Source organism: Mastomys coucha, unplaced genomic scaffold (genome assembly GCF_008632895.1).
Source record: "Mastomys coucha isolate ucsf_1 unplaced genomic scaffold, UCSF_Mcou_1 pScaffold6, whole genome shotgun sequence".
In the NCBI taxonomy this organism is placed as follows: domain Eukaryota; kingdom Metazoa; phylum Chordata; class Mammalia; order Rodentia; family Muridae; genus Mastomys; species Mastomys coucha.
In genome coordinates, this window is record NW_022196912.1 from 49,199,774 (window position 1) to 49,208,626 (window position 8,853).

Below are 8,853 nucleotides of genomic sequence, written 5' to 3' on the forward strand. Positions count from 1 at the left end.
AGGATTGGTTCCCTGTCAAACCCTCATTAGCATACACCTGCTAAGGAGGGACGCATGCGCAGTACACATCCACTTGGGAAGACGCATGCGCAGTATACACCCAATCAGGAGGGGCGCATGCGCAGTAGAATAGTCTATTGCAGCTGCGGCCGCCATCTTAGATACGATCGTCAGTGGTGGCTGCTTAAGATCTAAGCAGCTGACGATCGTATCTGCGTGATTGCCTACAGAGAGGCACAGGACATGCTCACCTAGGGCAGGGGGAAAGAATTAAGGCTGTTTGGAGCCCTGCTCATCCCCGCTTCAGCCCCGTAAAAAGCAGCCTGTGTCTGACAGACATCCGCCATCTTGGATACGATCGTCTAAGCGGCAGCCGCTGATGATCATATCCAAGCAGCTCCCTACAGCCCTTGGTCTTGTTTTATGCCCCAGTGTAGGGGAATGCCAGGGCCAGGAAGCAGGAGTGGGCAGGCTGGTGAGCAGAGGGAGGGGAGAGGGGATAGGGGGTTTTCAGAGGGGAAACCAGGAAAGGGGATAACATTTGAAATGTAAATAAAGAAAATATAATAATAATAATAATAATAATAATAATAATAATAATAATAATAATTAATAGATTTTAGTAAGTAATAATTCAGAAGTATCACAGAAGAAGTGTTAGCAATGCAGATGTTTGGAAGTGCCAAACCATTTCTCTCTCTCTCTCTCTCTCTCTCTCTCTCTCTCTCTCTCTCTCTCTGTGTGTGTGTGTGTGTGTGTGTGTGTGTGTGTGTCTTTCTGTAATGCAGAGTGGGTAGCAAGAAGTGCATGCTCACCCACCAGGAAGTTTAGAGGGGATTAACTCTATCACTATATATCTCCCTCACCCATGTTATCACATGACAGAGGAGTGGTGGGATCAGCTCTCCCAAGCATCATGCCCTTCGGACTAGCTCTTTCACATCCCCACCATCAAGGTCAGCTCTACATTGCTGCTCAGGCAAGGTACAGAGCCCACTTTCCCAAGTGCTGCAGCTGGTGAGGGGTAGAGCCAACTCTCCTGATCTCATAAGCCCAGGGCCAGATATTCCACCTGCCATAGGTAGTGATGGGGGGGGGAAGGAGGGTATCTCTTCTTCATTCACACCACCATGCTGGAGATGAGTGGTAAGGCCAGCTTCCATGTCTATATCCTTGGGGCCAGCTCATCCTCAACTCCTACAGTGTACAGGCCCTCTCTCCTGAGCACTGCAGATGCCTAGGGGTGTAATCAGCTCTCCTGTTCTTATTCTCCTAGGGCCAGTACTCCTATGAGGCCCAGGGGAGGGGTGGGGCCAGTTCTGCACAGCAATCAGACATCAAGATGTCCCGAGAAGGTAGCCCAGACCAGGGACCTGGCCTTTGGTGGCAACGGGCCACAGACCCAGATAATGTTCTCCAGACAGGCCAGGACCCCACTGTGGTTCCAGATGGCATCACCAGTTACTCACATCAGGCTGTTCCTCATTACCCTCAAGTCTCCAGTTCTGCTTCTCTTCATTGTGCTCACATTCTTCTGTTTCTCTTTCTCTTCCATTTCTCTACCATTTACTTGCTCCTCTTAGTGGCATCTAGGGTCTCTTGAATGTCTGGAGTCATCTTAGGAGTGACCTCAGGAGTGCTATGTCCAGCTTGTGCATCATGGTGCCAGGCAGGGTCATTGTGGGCATGGTCTGGCCCCCTGTCTCTTGGGCCTGTGTAGCACTGGACTGGGGGTCATCTCAGGCTAGCTCCCTGTCAGGGCCCCATGGCATGGGAGTCTTATGTCTCACCTAGGTCTCCTTTACCCCTTGGTATCCAACTGAAGATCATCTCAGGTTCCTTTTTTTCAGGGAGTGTTAGGCTACTAATCACTTAGATGTTGACAGGTCAGAACATGGAGCATAACCATAGCCTCTCTCCTCTCTGCCATCTGCTGCAGCACATGTGACACAGCAGCCACACTTGTAATGCTTCTAGGGGCAGGTACTACCTTGGACTGGTGGCCAGGCCTCGGTGTTCCCAAATCTTAGGAAACATTATTTATAGTGGGCTGCAAACATTGGAGTGTTGTGCTGTGTAAATGCTGCATCTTCTTGTCTAAAGCTCACATTTATGTCTTGGTCCCTACCTGGTAGACTGAATCATTGAAAGGTGATGGAATTATGACACAATCAGTGGGCTCGTATGTTAATAGATTCACAGTATAATATTGGGAAGTGGAGTCTAGGTGGAAGAATTGTGCTATGCAGTTTGCCTTGGAATGATAAATCTTGTTCCCTCCCCATACTTTCTCTGCTTTTTGGCCATCTAAGGTAGTCAGCCTTGTGTCTCCATGCCTTCCATCATAGTCTACCTCACCAAGGCCCAGAACCAGTGAAGCTACTGACCATACACTGAAACTAAGCCAAACCAGACCTTTCACTCTTTAACTTGTTTTGGCCAGGGGTTTTGTCACAGTGATGAAAATTAAACATACTTTCCCAAACAATGCCCTAAGACAATTGTTGGCCTTTGTCATAGAAGAGGCAATATTCTTGTTTTCCAATTTTTTTTTTAAAGATTTATTTTATTTATTTTATGTGTATGAGTACACTGTAGCTGTACAGATGGCTGTGAGCTATCATGTATGTGGCTGCTGGGAATTGAACTCAGGACCTCTGCCAGCCCCACTCACTCTGGTCTGCTTGCTCTGGTGTAATTCAGTGTAGCTGTCTTCAGACACACCAGAAGAGGGCATCAGATCTCTTTACGGGTGGTTGTGAGCCACCATGTGGTTGCTGGAATCCGAACTCAGGACCTTTGGAAGAGCAGTCAGTGCTCTTACCCGCTGAGCCATCTCGCCAGCCCTGTTTTCCAAATTTTTAAATATATTAATATCCTAGCAAAGTTAGTCTGGAACAAAAAACATGAGCTCTTCTGCTTATAAGATGTGAAAAAATTGTGTGAGATATTTTCTCTCAGTATCACCTCATTTCCCCTAAAGGACTGTTAAAATTTATTTAAATGCAATGTGGTATATAATTATATAATCTATTATTTTGCTTTAATATGAAGTGACTATCCAGTTTTTTTTTAAAAAGATTTATTTATTTATTATATGTAAGTACACTGTAGCTGTCTTCAGACACCCCAGAAGAAGGCATGAGATCTCATTATGGATGGTTGTAAGCAACCATGTGGTTACTGGGATTTGAACTCAGGACCTTAGGAAGAGCAGCCAGTTCTCTTAACCACTGAGTCATCTCTCTAGCCCCCACCAGTCTTATTTTTGTAGGATTATTAGAAAATGCAACCTTTTTATGTGTTTATTGTTAGAAAAGTTGCCTTCAAGCCAATTGCTTATTTATGAAGCTTTACATTGTTTTAAAATGGAACATTCCATAAGTCTGGTGACATGGGCCTGTGATTCCATCGACTCAGGATGCTGAGGCAGGAGGAGTGCAAGCTCAAGAGCTGAGGTAGCTAGAGAGGGAGCCGAAGACCAACCTGGGAAACTTAGCAAGATCTTGTTTCAGAATTAAAAGAAAAAAGTCAAAGTGTTCAGGATGTAGCTCAGTAAGTGGTAGAGTTTCTTCCTGGCACGTGGAAGGCCCTAATTTCAATTTCTAGTACCAAAAAAAATAAAAATAGAAAGTAAGTGTATACCATAAGATAAATACCATCTTACTATATCACAACCATTTATATGTTTATATGTGTGTTACAGGCTGATAGATACCTGTTGGTTTTGAGAACCCATCTTTCCTCTACTACATGGATTCACCATGGGGCATGAAATTACTAGACCCAGTCTTGGGTTTTCTTGTGACCCTGTCCCACAAACCATGTGTTTTGAAATGGTCATGCGCTTTTTTTAAAATCAAGGAAAGCTTTGAGAGTGCTTACTTTGCTCTTGTAGCCTGTGCTCTTCTTTCTCAGTCCATTCGACTGCTATGAGGACGTGCTTCACAGTCCTTTGAAGCAAGCAGCTCAATTCACAGCAGTCTCGACTGCTACTACCTGTAATTCACAATCTTGACAAACTGCTTTCTGTTCTTGCTCCTAGCCACTGTTTGGCTTGTAAGCAGATCTGAAGGCTAGAACTCCTCTAATGATCAGACTGACCTGAGAACTGACTCCTAATGTCCCTAGCCCAAACACTTCTAGGTTACATGGCATCATAGGATGCTCTTCCCTCTCAGTTTCCTTCAGAGCCAAACTTACACTGTGGCATGTCAAACTAACCAGTGTGCCCCAGGTCCCCTTCCTTGCACTCTCTCATTGGCATTTTGCCTAATGGCTAGATTTCTGCCTCTCAGAAGACTTGACTGACATAGATCACTAAGTGCTGTAAGATCCAAAGGTGATGGTGACTGTTTTGACTGTCATATGGAATGAGTCAGCTGAAAAATCAAGAAAATGGGGCAGAGAAATCAGAGGTAACGAAACTGACAATATTTGAATTCTGAGTCTATCTCCAGTTGCATTTCTACAGGTCATAATTTAAACATTCCTCCTGTGTGAAATCAGGAACAAACAGGATCCACGTGCTTCTGAATCCCTAGCATGAATACTTGGCCAGCCACATAGAAGGCACAAAATACCCCTACCCACTCCACTGCCCCCACCCACTAAGCACATACTATGTGAACAGTTCCTATTCTTAAGTAAACTCTTCACCTTACACACTCTCCCCTAACCTCTAACCTGCTAGAGATTACTGTTAGATCATAACAATGTGTAGAGAATGTCCTGTATGTAAAGGTATGCCTTCATACATGAGGTCCATCAGGAGCTAGGAGTCCAGATAATCCTCAGAGAAGAGGCCCTCGTAAGCCTACTTTAAAATGAGAAAAAGCTGCTCTTCTCCTCCCTGAAGTCGAGTCAGTGTTACACAGCATGGATTTGGCTGCTTCTGTTTCAGAGCCAGATTCTCTTATTGAATCAAATGAATATTTCCACCCTGACTGACTATTTTTTTTTTCTTTTAACAAATAGGAATTTTACAAACACATGCAAAACAATGCATTTACCTACTTCCATGTAACTTTATTTTTAACATTTACAATGTTTTGCTTCCAAACAAAACCCACAGGGACTTAACCATGTTAAGAAATCAAAAGTATGAGCAAATAGGCACAAGGTTTGCAGACTTCAGGCCAGTGTAGCAATTCTGACCAAAAAAGCAGCAAGGGCCCATGAGAAGGCTATGTTTCTGGGGAAGCATTCAAGCCCTAGGCCCAGTCATTCCTGGGAATTCCTCAACCACAGGAACATTGATGCTTTGGAGCTTAGTCTCAAGACAAAGTCTGAGTCAGCGTGGGATGGTCCAATCCTAGTATCACTGACATGGCTGCCTGATACAAGGTTTATGAAAGGGATAAAGCAAGAAAACTTCTAAAACAATAAAGACTGTCCAGCTGAGGCAGACCATTGTTAACTAACAGATACTGCAAAAGGTGGCCTCAAGACCAGAACAAACACTGAAACTCATCCTAATGAACACTTGACCATTTTCTTTGTTTCTCCATAGAGCTACAGCTTCTGTTAGTGAATTACATGGAAGTAACAACCTCACATTATACGCGAATGGAGAATAGCCCCGAGACATACTTTAATGCCTGGGTCTATCAGCTAGTCTCAAGCTGAAGTAGTGGCTAACTTTCTCCATCAGTTTGGGAATATCAATTTCAAAAGGGCATGCATTTTCATTTTACCAGAGAATCTTTCTGAATTAGCACCTCTTTCTCTTTCTCTCTCTCTCTCTCTCTCTCTCTCTCTCTCTCTCTCTGTATGTGTGTGTGTGTGTAGAGGGGGGGTATTTACACATTCGTTCAGTTGTAGATTTTTTTTTTTTTTATTGTTTGACAAGCATGGTGTATCCATTTTCTCCTTTCAGAAACAATAAACTAAAAACCAAGGAAGGAAGCTATTTATTTTTAAAATTACTCATGAGCTCCGAGGCAGCAGGATTTGTTCCAGTTTCCCCATCTGATTGTTGGAATTTCCCCAGGGACTAGAGCTTGTCCTTCTGGAACACCATTGCTTTGTTTGAGAAAAACAAAGAGGATTGCCAAAATGCCCAGGCTCTGGGTGCAGTAAGCAGCTTAGGCCAAAGCCACAGGAGGCACTGCACTCATCCTCCTCCCGAGGATGGACACCCTCTATAATATGTATTCTTTTTACCAGTCCACAGGTCACACTGAGAAAACCGTCTATGCTCACAGCCTAATATGACTTCTTTTGTTAGGTGAATCTTCATCTGAGTTTTGAAGTATGTTAATACTTCAAAATATGAAGAAACCCATACAGTATACATTGAAAACAAATGGTGGAGATTCTTCTTGGTGTCTGAAATGAATATTTCCAGTGAAGAAGTGGGCTTGAGATGTCAGGGGTAGGGAAAGGAAGAAGGACTATGGGAAGGCTTTTTTTTTGACACCTTATTGCCTTGAAAGAAATTTTTAAAATGCTCTCAAAAGTAGCCTTATCAAGAGAGCTGCATACTTATTTAAGGGCAGAACTCCCATTTTGTATAAAGAGAACATCCCGTCAAGTATGTACTTCATGTGAAGCCTTTCTGGTGATAAAATACTTCAGATAACCTACTGAGGAAGAGCAGTTTATTTTGGCTCACATACTCAGATGTGTCACAGTATAGGCAGTTGCTATCTAGATTTTGTGACAAGACAGAGGAAGTACTGTAATAGTGTACAGCAGGGCAAAGGGGCGTGCCTTCGAACCACCAGGGAGTAAAAAGTAAGAGGGAAGTTGACAAAGTCTCAGTATGCACGTTAAGGGCAGGACCTTTGTCGATGTTGGGGACTCGGATTCAGAAAGTTGATTCAGAGCACACTGACTACATTTTCTCCAGAAGTGGGCAGGGATTTAGATATGCCTGGAAATGCCTGTGGCATTATTTTATGAAGCATCTAATAAACCTCTTAAAGGCCCTAAATATCTCATTACTCTGTGATTAAGTTTTCAGAAACTCAAACCAAAATCAGATAACCCTTGTTTACATGGATGGAGGAAAAAATGGGAACCATGGTTTAAATAGTTGCCGACAATAGGGTTAGGACACAGTATTAGAGAAACGGATACTTTCTTAGGTGAAGACTAAATGGCTTGTTTCATAAGTGAAGTTTATACTTCTGTTCATTACTTGCTACATTAAGATGCTGTCAATCTCAATACTATATTTCAGGATTGTGGTATAAAATTGGTCCCCGCAGGCCAATAGGCAGTGGCATTATTAAGAAATGTGGCCTTGTTGGAGGAAGTGTATCACTGGCGTGGGCTTTGGGGTTTCAGGTGCTCAAGCCAGGGTCAGTGTGTCTGTCTCCTCTTGCTGCCTACCAATCTGAATGTAGAACTCTCTGCTGCCTCTCTAGCACCATGTCTGCCTGTATGCCACCATGCTTCCCTCCCTGATGATAATGGATTAAACCCCTGAACTCTTAGCCAGTTCCAGTTAAATGTTGTCCTTTATAAGAGTTGCTGTGGTCATGATGTCTCTGCACAGCAACAGAAACCCTAAGACAAGTGCTAACATCTAGGAAGTAAACTTATGACATGTGTTGATGAACATTTTGGTATTTATTTTGCTCTATGTGTTTCTTATAATGTAAACCTTGAGCAACTCTAAAATTTGACGATAAGAAGATCTTGGATTAGGGAGACAGATACAATGAATAGGTGCACATAGGGACACCTGTACACACACTCCCAGCACTCGTGTAAAAGCTGGGGGTATCTGTAAAAACAGCACAGGAAATGAATGCAGGCAGATCCAGGTACAGCCAGCATAGCTGAAAGGGTGTGTGGACTTTTGTCCTCCTGTGCAAATCTTTGTCTGCAGGACCTGGGGTCTGAGAACTTGGAAGAATGGGCCAGACTACAGTCTACTCTGGAGACAACTTTGCTTCGATTTCAGTGTACTTTTATACACAAATGAAAAAGAAAGCAAGGATCCAAGAAAGGTTGTTTGAATTCAGGGAAAAAAAACATGTAAATAAATGATAAATGCCAGTAAGCACACACTAAACATTGACAGAGCAGCTCTTTCCCAGAACTTTTCTCAGGACAGACCAATTTAAATATGATTTCCTGGCACACAGCAGAGATTATATCTGGAAAAGCCCAAAAGCAAGGCAGAAGGCTATATCCAGATTCAGAGCACACTGACCAGGTTGGGTTCAATATCTATGTTCTGACACCCAACAAGAATAAACATGTCCTATAAAATGAATGTACACATTTGTCACAGGAGGCATGGAATCATATCCAAGAACAATTTAGGGAACAAAATGCACTTGAGGTAAAAGGCCCTCTGCCTTTTGTTCCCCTGGAGCCTCTCTCACAGTTCCCGAAGACATTACTTACCATGCGTCATTCTTTTCATAGTGTTCTGACAAAACAGCAAAGTAAAGAGTTCCTGTCTCAAAAGAAAAATGATTGAAAAAAATTCTCCATGTCAACCTTTGGCTTCCATGCTTAACACGTAGCTTACTACACGAGGGTACACACACACACACACACACACACACACACACACACACACACACGGCAAATGAGATAACTATTTTTTGAAACAAAACTTTTATAAGTAACAGAAAACCCCCTACACTATTGTCATGAAAGTATCATGCCATGTATTAGAGATTCAGATTCAGCTGCTAGGTTGGAAGTTATTTTGAGAAGAAGAGAAATACTTATGGATCATAGAATTTTAAGCAAGATAAAAATAATTTAATGACTCAATAATAGTGGTTAATTACTGTTAAGTAGATGAAAAGCAATCACTGAACATGTAAAAATTAAGGTAGAAGTAAAACAAATTATAATCATTTGAAATTGGAAGATTTAGGTGGA

General features: G+C 42.7%; 1 non-coding gene across 1 annotated transcript; it reads right to left on the bottom strand.

Annotated features, from left to right (window-relative positions):
• Positions 1-1,852: 1,852 nt before the first annotated feature.
• LOC116081340 lies at positions 1,853-1,984 on the bottom strand. The gene has a single exon (XR_004114834.1). It is a non-coding gene; the product is annotated as a small nucleolar RNA SNORA17 (small nucleolar RNA).
• Between the last annotated feature and the right edge of the window lie 6,869 nt (positions 1,985-8,853).